Below are 20,127 nucleotides of genomic sequence, written 5' to 3' on the forward strand. Positions count from 1 at the left end.
GCCCAGGAGCTTCCATATGCTGTAGGTGTAGCCTTAAAAGGAAAAGAACAAAAAAACTCAGATCTGTAATTGGTTACTATGGGATGGCTTTCCTTCCTGCTATCATCTGGATTGGATCATCTTCCTCTTTGCTCCTATGTACATTAACATGTCATAGCACTTGTCAGGCTTTGTTGAAACTTTGTCTTGCTAATAAAACATGATATTCTTGAGGATGGACTGTACTTTCCACATTAAAACTTTCAGACAGAGAGAATATCTGATCCCCATCTTACATTAGATAAACTTAAGAATCCTTGGGACTTAAAGAATAGACCCAAACTGAAGCCACTTCCAGGAGGCAAACCTATAGTGAGTTGTTTTGATGCCACAATGAGTAGTCCTTTCTACTGAAGCTCAAAACATGGCCAGGATTTAGGAAATGATATTTATTTGGTTTTGTCCTTCAAATTTCCAACACCTTCCAAAAATGTCTGATATGTATGACTTCTTTATTGTTTCTAAATATTTTTATTTAATCTTTAAAGCCTCATCTAACCATAGTTATTCTTCAAAAGACACCTAAAATTTGCATGTGGACTTGAGAGTGAGAGAGAGATACCTATCCATATATTACCTCAATTGCAAGATTTCACAGCAGCACATAGATTCCCTGCAAAATACCCTTCTGATACACCAAAAGTGACTTGGGTAAACAAGGAATTCATGGAAAAGATGTATTTTTCAATGAATATGAACTTTGTACTCCTATTGCTAAAAGATTACAAAATTTATCCACACTCATAATATGGTAAAAACTAGGGTTTCATATCACTTGTCAGAATTCCTCAGACTTTTATTATGACCAATTTGCCTTGCAGTGATCCAAGTGGGTTAGATTGGTGGGAAGTGATCATAAAGACACTTGTTCCAAGTTCTTGATATTTTAGAAAAATCGTAGAATTTAGCAGAAAATGAGGTGCTGTATAGGAATAAGCATCAACGGCTGGCCTCACTTTTCCTACTCACCTTGGTTTTCCCACAGGGGTACACTGTTGCCAAACAACTCTTTGTGCAGTAGGTCCAGTTGGAATTAAATAATACTTGGGAAAATTCCTTTTCTTTTGCTTTCTTTTTAATTTTCATCACCATCTTGGAAGGCCTCACATTTAAACTTTATGAACTTCTATTTAACAGAATATTTTAAACTCTAAAGATGACTGGCTCCTAAACAAAGTTGGAAAGGAATTCCACACCCTTACCATGGCATGTGGCAGGGTATAAACACAACAGGGCCCCCAGGGTCCTGGTCTCTGTCATAAATAACCCAGACTGTCCCAGAAAGCCTGTTACCCTAAAATCTACTCCTGGAGATCTAAGACCACATTTAATCCAAATAAGGAAACCACAGAGCCATTTGCCTGCATCCTCTCTTCCAATGAAAATATATTCAATTTTTTCCTCAACCTACCCAGAATACGTGACTTTTCTACTTGGATTTCTCCCAACTCCACACCTATTTTTAAAGGAATAATAAGCCCTTACATATATCTGTTGGTTGTTTTTCTTGTCAGGCATCCCTTAAACAACTCAGCTGAATTCTACAGACACTAACTAAACACATGCCATCAACAAGGTGCTGTCCTGGGAGCTGGAAGTTTGCAAAGATTGATGACACCTAGTTCTTGTTCCAGGATCAAGCATCTGTATACAACAAGCTCCCTCAAAATGAAATCTAGAGTTTCTCTCGGGGTTACCCTACCTTTTTACAATCTGTACTGTAGGGCTCATCTTCTTTCCACACCACAAGAAAAATAGGAACAATGAAACTATCCACACTTCTATATCAATGGTTCTAAATCAAGGGTGATGTTGCATTCTTGGACTCTTGGAGACAATTGACAATATCTGGACACATTTTCTGTTGTCAAGACTTGGGTGTAGGAGATACTTCTCTCATCTAGTGGTAGAAACCAGGACGCTGTTAATTCTACACGGCAGAGAACAGTCCTAACAAGGGACATCTAGTCCAAAATGCTAGGAGTGTTGAGCTCGAGAAACCTAGGTTTAAAGCTCTGCATCTATAAATAAGCTTTTGTAAGTTTATAAATCCAAATATATCCTTTCTTCTTACCCTAGACCAAATGTCCAACATTTCTGTGACCAAACATACAGTCCCCCCAAAAAGCATTACTTTGTTTATTTGTTTTTTTGTTTTGTCTGGAAGGGGAGAGATTGTTTTTTTGCTTGGGGGGAGGTTTTTTGTTTATCTTATTTTCTAGCAATCACCATTTTCAAAATCATGCAGACTCCAAAATTTAAATTGTTTTTTACCGTAAAAGCCATGAAATCCAAGTTGAAAGGGAGTATCAACACAAGAGCATTCTTTCTACTGAATACTCAAATTTCTACAACAGAGGAATGAGTGGTAATCAAGTATTTTATTAAATGCCTTCAACAGAGATTTTTCTCAAAGCTTCCAATTTCTTTTCTTTTTTCTTTTTTTTTTTTTTTTGTATTTTATGGCTACACCCATACATATGCAAGTTCCTAGGTAAGGGATTGGATCTGAGCCATAGCTACACCTCAGCTGTGGCAATAGCAGATCCTTTAACCCACTGTTCCAGACCAGGGATCAAACCATTCCCTCTTCAGAGACTGAGCCACTGCAGTTGGATCCTTAGCCCACTGTGCCATGACAGGAACTCCCCTAATTTCAATTTTTGGAAACTTTCATTGTTAGAATTTTTCCTTCAATTGAGAAATCTTTCTAGCTATTTTTTTCTGATACTGGTCTAATCTGATCACTCTGCTGTTTCATCCTTAACTATAAACATATAGAAAATATGTCTCCATTCCAATGTTTCTTTTCCTTCAATTTCTTACATCTTCTATTCTCCTTGACATTCTAAACTCCAAATTCTACTTCACAAATTCTCCATAATAGGCATTTTACTTTCCACTGTCATTGCACACTTTCTGGTCACAATACCCCTGAATTATTGAAAAAGTCTTTTACCTTAATTTTATTATTTCTAATACTTTTCCATTCAAATCTGATCTCTGGATACTGCTTTATAACCACAGAAACTATCTCTCCTTTGTGCATCCATGAATAACCAGCCCTGAGTATAGGACCTGATGCATAATTTCTACCTAATATTTCTCAAAAAAAAGAAAGGATGGATGAAACCAAGTATATGTTCAAACACTGGTATGCCACTTATAAGCTGTAAGATATTTTATCATTTGCTTAAATTGTCTGAACACTAGCTTCTTCTTTCTAAAATTGGGTCTAAGTATTTTTACATAGCTGTTTTTCATGTTTCATGCCTATTCAGTCCCCTGGGTCAGGAATTTTACTCAATAAATGCTATTTCCTTCATTTCATTTTTTTACACCATAGTTCTAAATTCTTATCTAAGAATAGTTTTCAAAAACCCTTAATTTTTTTTTGTACTGCAATGATGATTTTGTCTGTATTTAATGTAATATCTTTGTAACTTAAAAGAGATTTTTCTATAATCTACATATACATGCCCTAATAAAAAATGTTTTTATGATGAGAAAGCAAACATGCTCATAAAATAAATTACCATCCTAGTGGCCTTTTTGCACCCTGACTGAACGATTTTGTAAAGTAATTTATTATCAGAAGTACAGTGTCAACATTATGTCATGGGCATGGGATCATGCATATTTTCAAGTTCAGCCATTAAAGGATGACATTATGTTGTATTTAGAAAACATATGACTTGAGAACATACTTAGGTACATAGCTCGTAAAAAGTTGATGTGATTATTTTTGAAGCTGCCCAAGAGTCAAAAGGTCAGTACAGAGTAGAAAAATATTTTACTTTTAGGACTATTTCTATTCTGATAGCTTAGAATAAGCTTCATCTAGCAGTAAGACATTTTAGTCAAGGTCAAAGATGTATTAAGCAGTAAATTTTCAATAACCATGTGAAATACGTTCCAGAGATTCCCATCATATAGGAATGTACATAAATTTCCCCTTTAGAATATATTTTCTAGCTTCCAATCACAAAAATCTTCTAAATTCTCATTAAACAATGAAAACATTCTCTCTAACCAGTCTGTCTATACTGTATGTTATAAAGTGTCTTCATCACATGATCTTAATTCATTCTCAACCTTGTAAAATGAATAGAGTGGATATTGATTAACAAACATTTGGAGAAAAAAATTAAGGCTCAGAATGACTAGGTCACTAGCCTTAAGTTGCACAGAAATGAGTATCAAAACTTTGCCTTCTTAGTCTTCTGTGGTGGGCCCATTAGCCTATGCTGCTCCTGGCCAGGCCCTCTCCTGCTCATAGAACAGAGATGCACTGCTTTCTGGAGGGTCTTATGAGGGTAGGAAAATCCTGAGAATTCCTCTCCAGATATGCCTAGTGAGTCTACTTCCTCTGGCCATAATCACAAATGTATAGAAAGACTCATTGTCCCATTTCCCTACCTGACTGGCCAATTCCTACTCAGGCCTCAGGCTCAGCTCAAGGGCCCCCTTTTCTCAGAATTCTCTCTTAACTCTCACACTAAAATAAATAAATAAATAACCTTCTTATTTTATAACTTTAATAATATATTTCTTAAAAAATTACTTCGTTATGTTCTTAATCTTATTACATTACTCCTACACAAGATTATGAATTCACTGAGGACCAAGCCCATTTTGCACTGATAGATGACAGATGATCGGTAATAGATAGATAATGGATAGATAGGTGATAGATACATAGATACATAGATAAATAACCGATAGAAAAATTGTCCAAAACACCTACCATAAAACAAGTCTTTCCTCTCTTTCCTTAGCCTCTAGACTGGATAACAACTCATTCTAGGCCACTGAGTTTACAGAAGACCTGACTGGATTTTATGAAAGACAGAATGATCGAAACTCACACCAGCCATGGTATTCTTCCTATTATTCCACAATAGTTTACAGTGGACTAAAAAGCTGACTCTCCCCTCCACCCACACTCCCTACTCCTGCAACAAATACAGAAGACACAAAGTCAGAGAGAGAGAAAGAATATCATCCTTTACTTTCTTGTTTTTGGAGTACCAACATCATTTTCTCCGCCAGTCATGTGCAATGCTTCTAGTCATTCTTGATGAATAATTCACAGAATGTCACCAATTATCCTAGAATTCTCACTTTGATGACTTTGCCTGCATTGCCTGTGATCAGGCAGTTTCCATGCATCCCCACATGAGGATATGTACACGCCAATACAGGAGGCATTTGCTTCCATGGTGGGCACTGTATAAATTAAGACCATAAATATGAGGGGAAGCCCCATCCAAGGGCAAAAACCCTTTCTCCAAGATTCCAGGGATCCTTCCTACCTCCTCTACACTAGCAGGCAAAGGAGCCCCCTGGGGCCCTGGAGGGACAGCAGTCTAGCAGTACAGCAGGGGTTGCAAGGAATGGGATGGGTAACACGGACAGAAGGGCAGCTCCACATGCATTCCCAGGGAATAGCCAATGCAGCTCTCAGAGCCATAGTTATTGAAAATAAGTTTTATATTTAGAAGTTATTTTCCTTGTAACTATTACCTAGTTGTTCTGATTATGATTTCTGGGACTGGAGATGCAATTCTGCTATATTATAAGCCTTTAAAAGTTTTGGTAACTCATGTCACTTCTTTCCTCACAAGTTTAGATAGTACGAGGATTAATTTTCCCTAAGTTTCTCTTCCTTGTGCTTCTCTTCTATCTTCCCCCTCATCATGTCCAGAACTGCGAGATTCACCCTCTAGATGAGTTAAAAAGTGATCACTCCTTTCCCTTTATTTGTGTCAGTATTCAATTCTGGTCCACATCACAATTTCCCCGAATTCTCCTAAATTCTTATCTCCTCCTCCTCCGATTCATTCTGTAAGATAATACCAGTTTCATTCCCCAAAACACAATTCTTATTTCTGTGCATATGCACATACGAGTGTGTGTTTTTTTTACTTTAGATGTGAGTAATAATTAAACAATAAATTGTGGAAGGAAATATTTGAGAAATGTTTGGACAAAACCAATGAAGAAGTTACAGGGAAGCACAAAAAATGAAAAAATAAGAACACAGGGAAGTTACAAATTTTGTAGTCATTGATGATTTAAAGTAAGACTGATGACACAGACATACTAAGTTGAAAGAAGGATTTCATTGGAAAGCTGAGTTGCCTCAGTGTGGAGCACTGATGCTCATGGCCAAGGACGCAACATAGAAAGAAACCATGAGAGAGATATCAGAGCTAAACTTTAGAAAACAAATGGAATTTTTTAACTTTTTTCTTCCATTGATATCAACGCCCATTTACTACAAAAACAAGGAACTCAGTTCCCACTTTGTCACTTCTGCAGCAGAGGAAGTTCTGGTAGTGATTTGCTAACATCAAGAGAAATAGCATCTCCTGTAGCAAAATGAATGGTAACCATGGCAACCATAGCCAGAATCAGAGCTTGACCCATATGGCCACAACCATAGCCAGATCCCTAGCCATACCCTAGTTCTTGGGAGTGTCTTCATTACAAACATAGTCAGAGCCAGAGGTGTGTCTCTGCCCTCCATAGAAATTGCCAGAGCAGTAGCAACTCATGGTGTTTAGGAGGAAAAATTGTCAAGGTAAAGTGGACGTGGAGAGCGGCGGAATCTGCAAAGTGTGAATGTTACCCACAGTCTCATACCTTTACAAGCAGTCAAGGGTGGGTAGAAAACCTAAGTCTGTCTGCTCAGTGACACCACAATTTGTTCCAAATAAGTTCATTTTATTAGACACTTTTATTAGACACTGTTTTATTAGACAGTCTCTTTTTAATTTGTTCTTACCCAGTATTTATCTCTAGTTAATAATAAGCCTGAAATAACACTGACTTCTTTTTCATAACCCCAACTCTACTGAAAACATCTCTCTCATGAGAATCATGACCCTACATAGACAAAAAGTGTTTTGTCCTCTAATTTCAGTGGCTTTGAAATCGTGTGTATATATGTGTATAAATGTTGTCTATGTGTGAGTGTGTTTATCCTTGGTAGGTAAAGTTAGTATTATTATTACCATTATCCTCATTTTATAGAAAATAATACTGCAATGCTGAGATTTTTTTGGCCATCCAGAGAATTTAGCAGAGGGGGGATTTTATTTATTTTTCCCTTTTTTTTATTTTTTTTTAACTTTTAAAGGATACTTTCCATTTACAGTTGTCACAAAATATTGGCTATATTCCCCGTGCTGTACAATGCTTCCTGAGCCTATCTCATCCCATAGGTTAGGATTTTAAAAAATTAAGTGAGTTGGCCAGAATCACACAGCTATATAATGATAGGGATGTGTCTTAGTTCTGTGACTCCAAATTGCATATGCTTTACATTTAACTTCAAAAAGAGGACAGAACTTTATAAATCACCTTTCATTAAAAACATCAAAATGCCAATATTTACATTTTGTAAATTGCCAAACTTCATGCCTTGCTTTTTTATATTAACATTACATTTCACTTTGACCCCATAGGTTTGTATAAACCAAATGTGAGTGGATAATTTTAACTATGTTTCCGTGCATTCTGAGCATCCCTTCATGAACAAAGTACCATTATTACCCACTCTTCCAGTTCTACTGCCCCAGGCTTTGTTCCTAAAGGTCAGAATTGCCGACTACTCAGTCCTGAAAAAGAGTTAGGTAAATATAGGCTTAAGAGATAATTAATTTGGTTGTTTATAGGTACTTTAATTCTGGATCTAAGCCTATGGAAAAGTATAACTTTGATCATGATAGCATAAAATTAAGCCATAAAGTAAAAACCATCTTGAGGCTTAGACTTAGATTTTTACTCCTGTGTCCATCCCCTGCCCCCCCACAAAAAAATTTCCCATACACATACTATCCTTTAAAATTCCATGATTCCACCCATATAGCAAATGCTTCTCTGCCTTCTCTCCAGGAAAGTTTGGTTTAGTTGCACTTGGTTAATTGGTTCTTTGCTAGACAGTCACTAAGTAAATCAATTCCATTTATCCAACATGAACCAAGTGCATGCCATTTATGAGGCACAATCAGGGCCAATTGCACAGGTGTGCAACCAGTACACATGCATAAGGCCCATTGCTCAGAAGGGGCCCTGTACTTGGCGTTAAATGCTCCACAGTCACCAGCTTTAAGTTCTTGACACTTTTCTCCTTGGTTCTGCCTCCAGGAATTCGTGGTTTGTAAGTGAAGTCTGCATGACCAATGGGACACATGCTGGGGATTTGGGGTTCCCACACATGCAGCCCTTTGTCTCACCAATTCCCCATCTCCTCAAAACAAGTCCTCAGTTTTTCTCTCTTTCTCAACCCTGTCCAGTGACAGCTATGTTCTTCTGTCCCCCATGGCAACCTAGCCATAGACATGGGAAGGTTAGGACTCAGTATGTGTGAGCAGCTAGACTCTCTCAAAAGGCATCCTCGTGCTCCAAAGCACATGACATTAAACAGCAAACAAAAAGCATCATGACATCAAAAGAAGCTGCGAAATACAGTCAAAAGGTCTTTTTCCTGCCTTTTTAAGAAAATTTTATTTTTTTATATTTAATTTCATTGGAGTATAGTTGATTATATATTGTATGTAACATATAAGTTAATTATATATAGTATATGTTGTGTTAGTTTCAGGTGTACAGCAAAGTGAATCAGTCATACATAGAAATATAACCATCATTTTTTATCATGCAGGTTAATTACAAACTATTGAGTAGATTTCCCCTGTGCTCTACAATAGGTTCTCATTTAATTGTCTATTTAATACAGTAGTGTGTATAATTTATTCCCACACTCCCACTTCTTCCCTCCCCCCAAAGGTTTTCCTGCTTTTTAAACAAAGGTATCACATTTTCAGTTTGCACTGGACCCTGCATATTGGGTAGCTGGCCCTGAACACAATGCCAAGCATTGGTAGGATTTAAGTAGGAAGAGCATGTGTTCTCAAACCTTCAAAATGTCATCAGTATTTTTGGAATGTCCTTGACCCTATAAGTGGTCCAGCACTCACTCTATCTCACTGTGTCGCTTTACTACCAAACTTCTTCAAAGAGTAGGCTGCACCCAGAGGGCAGCCTTCCCCATGACAATTTACTTCTCAATCCACTGCAATCTGCTTTCCATCCCCATCAGACCCCTAAAGCTACTCTCAGTAAGTCACCAGGGATGGCCTCATTGCCTGGTTACTGAATAAACTTTAGCATTATTTAATCTCCCTGGAGCATTTGAAAATATAAACCTCCAACCCCCTACGGAACTTTAATTCCTTACCTCACAATCTTCCCCTCAAAATACATGTCAACCCAAAATATAACTAATCAAATATCTAAATTTTCAGATTAGAACTCTAGGGATCGTGCCACAAAGTATTCTTAAAGATATTCTTAAATTGATTTACATTAAAGTCTGATTATTTCTTGTAAATATGTCTTAGTATTTTTATAAAGAATGAAAAACAAAGCCAAACACTCAAATAATAAACTAGCCTTAGGGAGTTCCCATCGTGGCACAGTGGTTAACGAATCTGACTAGGAACCATGAGGGTGCGGGTTCGATCCCTGCCCTTGCTCAGTGGGTTAACGATCCGGCGTTGCCATGGGATGTGGTGTGGGTTGCAGACATGGCTCGGATCACACGTTGCTGTCATTCTGGTGTAGACTGGCAGCTACAGCTCCAATTAGACCCCTAGCCTGGGAACCTCCATATGCAGCAGGAGTGGCCCAAGAAATGACAAAAAGTACCAAAAAAACAAACAACCCCATCAAAAAATGGGTGGAAGATCTAAACAGACAGTTCTCCAAAAAAGACATACAGATGGCTGAGAAACACATGAAAAGATGTTCAGCATCACTCATTATGAGAGAAATGCAAATCAAAAACACAATGAGGTACCACCTTACACCATCCAGAATGGCCATCACCCAAAAGTCTACAAACAATAAGAGCTGGAGAGGGTGTGGAGAAAAAGAACCCTCGTACACTGTTGGTGGGATTGTAAATTGGTGCAACCACTGTGGAAAGCAGTATGGAGATGCCTCAGAAAACTAAACATAGAACACCATTTGATCCAGCAATCCCACTCCTGGGCATCTGTCCAAAGAAAACCACGACTCGCAAAGACACATGTACTCCAATGTTCACTGCAGCACTATTCACCACAGCCAAGACATGGAAATAACCTCAATGTCCATCGACTGAGTGGATCCAGAAGATGTGGCACATATACACAATGGAATATTACTCAGCCATTAAAAAGAACGAAATACCAGCATTTTTAGCAACATGGATGGACCTAGAAACTATCATGCTAAGTGAAGTCAGCCATACAATGAGACACCAACATCAAATGCTTTCACTGACATGTGGAATCTGAAAAAAGGACAGACAGAACTTCTTTGCAGAACAGATGCTGACTCACAGACATTGAAAAACTTATGGTCTCCAGAGGAGACAGTTTGGGGGGTGGGGGGATGTGCTTGGGCTGTGGGATGGAAATCCTGTGAAATTAGATTGTTGTGATCATTATACAACTACAGATGTGATAAATTCATTTGAGTAATAAAAAAATGAAAAAAAAAAGAAATGACAAAAAGACAAAAATAAATAAATAAATAAACTAGCCTTAGGATTTTTACTACATGATAGCTGGAGCATCTTGTACAAAAATTTATTACCAAAAAAAAAAAAAAGTTAAATTGTATACTTCTAGATGTGGCATCATGGCATAGTTTGGAATTCATAAAGCTTAATACTCATGGCTGTTGCTTGCTAGGTACCTGTGACCTAGACACATAATTATGTATAGTATACATGAAAGGAAGTATTACATGGAACCAAATACACTTTTTCCCTATGACAACTCAGTAAATACCACCCGCTAAGTCAAAAGACTATTAAGTCATTCTCTCACATGAGGAAAAATTATCCTCCAACATAAATATCTACGTATGCTTAATAAATTGAACAATGGATATAAAAAAAACTTTTGATCCCCGTAGAAATGATGCAAAAGTGGTAACATAGTTATTTTAATTCCAGTTCTACATAGAGGATAAAAATGAGACTGAAGCATACACACACACACACACACATACACACACACACACACAACTCGCAATTTATCTGCCCCCTACTTCAGATCTCAAGTTTATTCAGTGCTACAAGATACTTCTCCACAATATGATCAGGTTTCTATAAAAAAAAAAAAAAAAAAAACGAAAAAACCAAGACTGTCTGATCTCACCCTCCGTCACAGAAACTTATACAAAATCTTGTTGTTGTTTTTTTCTATTTCTATATGCAGCATCATCCTCAAGCCTTTATATTTCAATGCCCCTCTTTGCTTGTAGAATCCCAGAGTATTATAGTAAGAAGAGAGTTGAGAGAACAACTGGTTCTGCCTCCAGGATACTACAATTCCATCCACAGCAGGTCTACAGTTGGTAACTTGAACTGGTTTAAAACCTTCAGACAGGGGAGCCAGGTATATTGCCAATCCACTTTTCAGACAGAACTAATTTTTAGAGGAATTTCTTATGTCAGGAAATCTAACTCCTTGAATCTTCCATTTATTCTGAAAAATTATGGCCTCGAGTTGGACAAAGCAAAAAAAAAAAAAAACAGTTATCTAATATTCTTCAAATATCCAACACCATAGACAATATTCCACGCCATAATTTACATCATCTTTAAAATGTAAAAAGAAGATTCTTTTTTTTCTAGCAAGTCACCCATTTTTCCATTTTCAAATGCTGATATTCAACATATCTGATAGTTTAATACTAAATTCTTTGCTTGTATTTCCCATATCTTGTTTCTCTATTATTTTTATCTTTATGGATCAATCATGGTTTGTTTTGCAGGCAGAGCAATATGACTAGCTCACAAATTTTATTGCATATTTTCTCTGAGCTACAAAATATCATTATCACTGTTGTTCTTCTATAACAGTTACATTTTGATAGCATGTAGAAAGAAAAAATAGGACCACTTCAGGAATAAGGGAAAGTAGACTACCAAAGATCAAAAATACCCATCCTAAAAACATAGCCTTGAGTTCCCAACTATTTGTAAAAGTTCTTTATTATTCAGTTATGATTGGTAAACTTTGACAATTTTTATGCATTAAAAAAGCCATCTTGAAGTTTCCACCATGGTGTAGTGGGTTAAAAATCTGACTGCTACAGCTTGGTCACTGAAGAGGTACAGGTTTGATCCCTGGCCTGGTGCATTGGGTTAAAGATTCCACGTTGCCAAAGCTAAAGCTCAGATCCAATCCCTGGCCTGGGAAACTCCATATTAAAAAAAATAAATAGGGTATTCCCATCATGGCTCAGTGGTTAATGATTCCTAGTGGGAACCATGAGGTTGCGGGTTCAATCCCTGGCCTTGCTCAGTGGGTTAAGGATCCGGCATTGTCATGAGCTGTGGTGTAGGTTGCAGACACAGCTCGGATCTGGCTTTGCTGTGGCCTTGGCATAAGCTGGTGGCTACAGCTCTGATTGGACCCCTAGCCTAGGAACCTCCATATGCCATGGGTGTGGCCCCAGAAAAGACAAAAAGACCAAAAAAAAAAGTATCCATCTTCTCTCCATTCTCCCTAAGTCGAGCATTTTTCTGCATTTGTTTCTCACAGTTCTTCTTTCTCAAAGAGTTTAATAATGTCAATATTTTTAATTAATTTTGATGATTGTCTTAATAAGCAACAGCTCTTATTAAACACAGACAATATAAAAAACATCATGCCATGGTCAGCAGAATTCTAAGATGGGCCTCATGATTCCCATTCACTGGCATCCATGCTTTTTGCAATCCCTTCGTCTTGATTATAGGCAGGATAAGAAACATCCTTCTGACCTGTAGAAAACCATAAAAGTGATGGGACATCACTCCCAGGTTTGTGTTACCTCATATGGCAAATGTGAAGGAATTTTGCTGATATAATTAAGGTCTATTCTTAGATGATTTTAAGTTAATCAAAAGGGAGATTATCCTGGGTGTTCCTGATCCCTTCAGGCAGGAACTCAAAGCAGAACAGTCTCTCCTTTCTCTCTCTTCTTCTCCTTCTCTTTTCTGTCCATTGCTGATTTTGAAGAATCAAATGAAACAAATGAATTCCATAACATCAAGAATTAAATTCTGGAGTTCCTATCATGGTGCAGAGGAAACGAATCCTACTAGGAACCAGGAGGTTGAGGGTTAGATCCCGAGCCTCACTCAGTGGGTTACCGATCCGGCATTGCCATGAGCTGTGGTATAGGTCACAGATGTGGCTCAGATCCAGCGTTGCTGTAGCTGTGGTGTCGGCCAGCAGCTGTAGCTCCAACTCAACCCCTAGCCTGGGAACCTCCATATGCTGTGAGTGCAGCTGTAAAAAGACAAAAGATCAAAAAAAAAAAAAAAAAAAAAAAAAAAAAAAAAGAATTAAATTCTGCCCAAAGCCTGAGGAAACTTGTACTCCTATTTCCACCTCTGAGAATTCAGCCCCGCCAACACATTGATTTTAGCCTTGTGAGACCCTCACCAGAAACCCAGTGAAGTTGTCCCCAGACCTACTGGCAGATAATAAATGTACGTTGTTTCAGGTTACTACGTTTGTGGTCATTTGTGGCACAGTCATAGGTAATGACTTCCAGAGGAGTTGCAAAATTGAAGAGTACACATCCTCACCACCTTGTGTTTTCAGAGGCCAGGTTTCGGAAGTCCCTCTTTGACCCCACATCATCAATGACCATGCATCTCCCTCCTTCTCCTGACCATGATGCTTCTGAAAACAGTAACTTGCCCTCCTTTTATTCACTTCTTTCCTATTCATTCAGTCCTAGCTTAAGCAGGCTGTATTCATTCTCACTTCTCCACTGAAGTAGTCAATATTTTCATGAAGATCAGCATAACTGAACTAATTTTCAAAGTTCACTGATGTTTTGAGATAATTCCTTTAATATTGTATGAAGAAGCAAAAAATAAAAATAACAATGCACAAACCATGGAGATATAAGCTCTTACTTCTAGTGGCCTTATTATACTTGGCCTAAAGTGTTTTATGTAACAATTTATTATTTAAAAGGAAAGCAATCTTGCCGGAGACCAGCTCCGGCAGCCAGGGAGCATTTTCCCGATAGGAGAGGGGCAGAGTCGGCAGAATGTACATACAGAGACAGCCTCTTTGTCCCTTCTTTCAGGGTGCTGGACTGCTCAAATTTTATTGGCAAAAGGGGTTGATTATATAGACAGTTTTTCACTACAGATTACATCATAGTGTTAAAAGTACATTGGTTAACTTTTACGTGGTATAGCAGCTATACATCATGTTTTAAGATCTTTATCTTAACTAAACTTTGTGGGTACAATTTAGGGGCAATTAGGTACAATACATCATGTTTTAAGACCTTTATCTTAACTAAACTTAGTACAATTTAAGGGCAATTAGGTACAATACATCATGTGAAAAGGAGGAGACTCAGTACAAATCATCCCATGGCCAGCCAGTCTTTACAATTTGAAAAGGTCATAGACACAAGAATCTGGCATTTACAAATCTTGTTTTTAGACTGGTGTTTATTTTTAAAGCGTTATGGCAGGGATACAGTGTAAGTAATATAAACCAACTTAACTAGCTATCACTTAAAATCTTCTATAACTCATAGCTAGGTGTCTTTTGGTCATGAATAATATATGCCTAACATCTATGAACCTTATTAAAATCCTAACTCTAAGGTTTACTATATAACTAGTTAGTAGATAAACACTATGTTTTAACTAAGTTGGATTTGAATAGGGGAAAGTCCTTCAGGATGAAATTCTTATTATATTATTGTTGTAACTTTGTTAAATCACAAATCACCACAGGAAAATAAGAATGGAAATAAGAATAAGTAAACAATCAGGAAAGACTGAGGAAAACTGAATAACAAGTGAATAACAGAAGAGACTAAGTCATCCATGGAACAATCCCCACTCAGCAACGCAAAATGGAAATTGCTTTCTGGAAAATTCAGCTCCCCACCAACGTCAGCAGGCGAGCCTTATTGTCTTCTGGGGCCTGTCCTCAGAATTGCGCTGTGCAGGCAGGCATCCCCTTACTTAGGAACCTGCCTGAGGAATTGCACCATTCAGACAGGCCCCTTTTTCTGATTAGGAGCTTGTCCTCAGAACTACACTATTCAGGCATACTCCCTTCCTTCACTCCTTGTATCTTGGCTCCCCACACAATCTGGTATCATATGACACTTTGGAGTTCAGTAACTAACTGAAAAACTTGTCCTTATATAACATTCCATTAGAGATACTTCTATATGTTTAACTATGAATAGTTGCATTTCTTCCTAGAAATCTCATTCCTATCAAATAATTCTGAGGACATTTAGATGATTAACTCTTAGAATATAATAATCCCTCCTCTAAAATCTCCCTCTAATCCCCATAACCCTCTTATGAGATGGGCACTCTTATTCCCCATTATTTTTTCAACAGATATACTTATTTTACTTTATTTTCCATATGGCTTATTCCAGGAGATTGGATATATTTCCTTGTGCTTGTTTATCCACATATATAATAGTTTACATCTGCTAATTCCAAACTCCCAGTCCATCCCACTCTTTCCCCATCCCCTTTGGCAACTATGAATCTGTTCTTTCTAAAAATACCATTTAGAATAAAAGGGAAATTTCTCAAGATCATCAATCAAATAACAGAGAGAAAATTAGAGTTTTGAAATCAGAAATTTTTCATGCTAGATACTGGAATTTCAATAATTGTATGTCATTAAGTTTAGGCTTAGAGAAGCCCAATTTTGGAGTTCTCTGGTGGCCTAGCAGTTAAAGATTTGATGTTGTCACTTCTGTGGCTCAGGTTTGAGCCCAGACCCAGGAATTTTTGCATTATGCAGGCGCAGGGGCAAAAAAAGAGAAGAAGAAATGTACAATGGTAAAGAATTGAAATCATTATTTCTTGTAGGAGGAGATTTTATTCTATTTTATTTTATTTTATTTTATTTGTCTTTTTTTGCCTTTCCTAGGGCAGTTCTCGTGGCATATGGAGGTTCCCAGGCTAGGGGTCTCATCGGAGCTGTCACCGCTGGACTACACAGGAGCCACAGCAACGTGGGATCTGAGCCGCATCTGCAACCTACACCACAGCTCACGGCAACACCATATCCTTAACCCGCTGAACAACGCCAGGGATTGAACCCACAACCTCATGGTTCCTAGTCGGATTCGTTAACCACTGCGCCATCACGGGAAATCCTAGGAGGATATTTTAATGGTAATCAATGTTTCTTTCAATATTTGTCTAGAATACAAACACTCCCATGAATCAATGTCCCAAATATCACACAACTATAAGTATATGATTTTTCCTAATACTCTCTCACTGCTCTTCATAGCATTTTATTTTGATGCACATGGATACTTATTTAATTTAAATAATTCTATCATGAATCTTTCTAGATAAAGATGAAAATCTTCCCTTTCCCCTTCTTACATGCCACAATTAATAACTACATTAAAAATGTGGTGTAATTCATTCCAGACCTCTAGGAGAAAAATGAGTCTAGAAGATTCATCTCCAGGAAATAAATGGTGTGTTAATTAGGAATGCAACTTTTTATGTTATTTTTTATTTTAAGTAGAGAAAACTAAGATCCCAGAAACATAACCTGGAAAACTATATTACTCTGCATATTAAAAGAGAGAGAGAATTTGGAAATGGAGAATAGAGCTGACATAGTGCATGGTGGCTAATGAGAAGAAAGCTGGCCAGAGGGGAGTCCTCTACAAGACGGATGGCAGAATATTTATAACCCTTTCACCACACTCCAGCATATGTGCAGAAAAGTAAAAATCTGAAGAATGTTGCTTAATAAATTTTCACAAAATGAGCCCAGCTGAGTAACTACCATCTATACGAAGAAAAAAAAAACATCAGTTTCTGTGAAGCCACCTCCCTCCTCCTCCTAGCTACCATTGCAATTCTTTTCCCAGAAAGGAGAACAAAAGTATAACCAATACCATGACATTCAATCTCATAAATCAGCATTATCTGTTTTTAAACTTTACATAAACAAAATCTTGCCCATCTATTATTTTCTGACTTCCTTTTGTTCATCATTATATGTGCACATTCTTTCCCATATTGCAAATATCAAAGTAATGTGTTCTTTTCATTTCTTCATAATATGTAATTTTATAAAAAGACTACATGTCATTTATGCATTTTACCACTGATAAATATTTGAGTTGTTTTATGTTTTGGCTATTAAAAATAATTCTACCAGCAATATTCTTATGTCATGTCCTTTGATGGCAAGTGTATGCATTGGGGAGGGATAATCTTAGTAGAAGGACTTAATCATAGAGTATGCAAAACTCATTTTAAAAGATATTACCACAAGTCAAAAAGAGAAGGACAAATACCAAATGATGTCACACATATAGAATCTAAAATATGGCACAAATGAAACTATCTGCAAAATAGAAATAGACTCACAGACACAGAAAACAGATTTATGATGGTCAAGGGGGATGGGAAAGGGAGTGGGATGGACTAGGATTTTGGGGTTAGTAGATGCAAACTATTCCATTTAGAATGGATAAAAAATGAGGTCCCCCTGTACAGCACAGGGAACTATATCCAATCTCTTGAGATCTCAGGATAGATCCTGATGGAAGACAACATAAGAAATAACGTATATATATGACCAGGTGACTTTCCGAAGATCAGAAATTGGCACAACGCTCTAAATCAACCATACTTTAATTTTTAAAAAAGAGAGATATTGCCAAGCAATTTTTCAAAATCGTACCAAAATATATGTCCTCTGGCAGTACATGGAATCCTATTTATCCATATCTTTAATAATCCATGATATTTTCTGTCTTTTACACTTTCATCATTCCAATGGGTATGTAATAATATTACATCATACTTTCAATTTGCATATTCCTAATAGTGAAGATAAAAACCTGTAGGAGTTCCTCTCATGGCCCAGCAATAATGGACCTGACTAGTATCCATGAGGAAGAAGATTTGATCTCTGGCCTCACTCAGTGGGTTAAGGATCCAGTGTTGCTGTGAACTGTGGTATAGGTCGCAGCTGAGGCTCAGATCCCACATGGCTATGGCTGTGGTGTAGGCCAGCTGCTACAGCTCCAATTTGACTCCTAGCCTGGGAACATATGCCACAGATAACGGCCCTGAAAAAAAAAAAAAAAAAGAAACCTTTGAAATTTTTGTTGCCTATTTGAATAGCCTCTTTGGTAATTTGTCCAAATATTATGTTTATTTTTTTTCTACTGGGCTTTTTTCTTGATAATTAAATAATTCTTTATATATATTTGGGTACAAGAAAAATAATATCTTCTCTAACAAAATGGATCAGCACTGTAGCCAAAATTGTATTCACAGCCATATGTGGATTCAAAACCACAACTGGAACACAGTCATATCTGGAACCACATCCTCAATTCAGTCCTTTGTATTTCTTCCATCTGCACCCATATCAATAGCCATGGCCCTATCCACAAACGTAGCTGGGTACATAGCCACAGCCTCCGCAGGAGTTTCTATAGGAGTAGCGTGCATGGTTTCAGGATCGGTGGGTTACGGTAGGAAGTTGTTAATGTCACTCACACGCCTGGGACCCATATACTGTGAGGAATAGTGGAATTCAGTATGAATCTGCTTATTTTGGTGACTTCAAATCTATTTCAAAGTTTCATTTAAGTTGTTGCCACTGAAAAAGTCTATCAAGCCAGTCAACAACCTTGAAGGAAATCAACATCACCAAGTCCCTGCTATTGAAACATATTCAACAACCTTGGTTTTAACCTACACCAGTCCCTCTCTTGGTTAACGCTTCTCCATAGTACTTCCAGGAATAATGAAAATTAAATTCAACATTTCCTATATGATGCTTCAAATGTGTAAGACATACTCCTACCAGAGCAATGTCTGGCAAAACCCAACTCATCCTTTGGGAATCAGCATAGACATCACCTTCACCAGGGGGCCCTCTCTAGTTTCCACAATCAGATTCACATACCCCTTTTGTGAGATTGTAGCCTCACACTATCCTAAGACCCTGCATGTTATACCGTAATTTTATCTTTGATTATCTACCTTCCTTATTTCATTTGCTTATCTGAAATGCCTTTTATTTTGTTTATTGGACCTAGCTCAACATCTGATTCAAAGGAGACACCAAGCCAATGGTGGTTTAGTGAAGGAAAGAACGAATGAGTGAGAATATGAATGAATTAATGAAAAACAAAGACTCAGTAGATCTGATAATATTTCAGATTCTCTCATTCTAACTCTATTTTTATCATTTTAATTAGAGATAAAAAAACACAAATTTCAACAGCAGTTAAAATAACCACAAACATTAAGAGTTGTATTTGATTTTAAAGCACTGCCACCCCTGTTAGCCCATTATTCTCAAAAAAGTCCTGTGAGAAGTATTTCATAATTTGTTCTTCTTGTTATATAAATAAACAGTATGGTGTTCCAAGTTATTTACAAGACCACTCAGCTCTTTGGCATCAGAACATATTCGGTCTTCTGAACATAATGTCTATAACTTCATATCTCAAAACAATAGAAGAATCAGTAAAATGATTCACCACTGAGTTTTTTATAAAGTTTATATTCACTATATATTCTGAGTAACAACCACTTATAACTCCTTTTGTTTATATACCAAATCACTTTTGCATCTCCTTTTTGACCTTCACCACTCTAGTTGAACCATGAAGACTTAAGTAGACCCCATTACTGTGGCTCTTAACATTCTGAAAATCTCCGTTCAAACTCAAAGCATTATGTTCCTGTAGTAATGCTATGCTGTTCTCTAGTTTTGGAGAGAAGGGCCCCATTATTTTTATGACTAGGACTTATGTAGCATTAGAATTATTGAGAAAGAACAATGATTTTTCTAACAGTTTTAATTTTGAGTCCCATGTAATAAAGTATCATAAATCTGCAACCTCCATGTAAAAGACATACCTTTTATTCAAACCTTCCTCAACCTGTTTAATTATTCCAGGTGCTATGATTACACTTTCCTACAATAATCTTCTGAAATATCAATCCTTCCAGACTCCAGGATT

Source organism: Sus scrofa, chromosome 13, assembly GCF_000003025.6.
Source record: "Sus scrofa isolate TJ Tabasco breed Duroc chromosome 13, Sscrofa11.1, whole genome shotgun sequence".
Taxonomy (NCBI): domain Eukaryota; kingdom Metazoa; phylum Chordata; class Mammalia; order Artiodactyla; family Suidae; genus Sus; species Sus scrofa.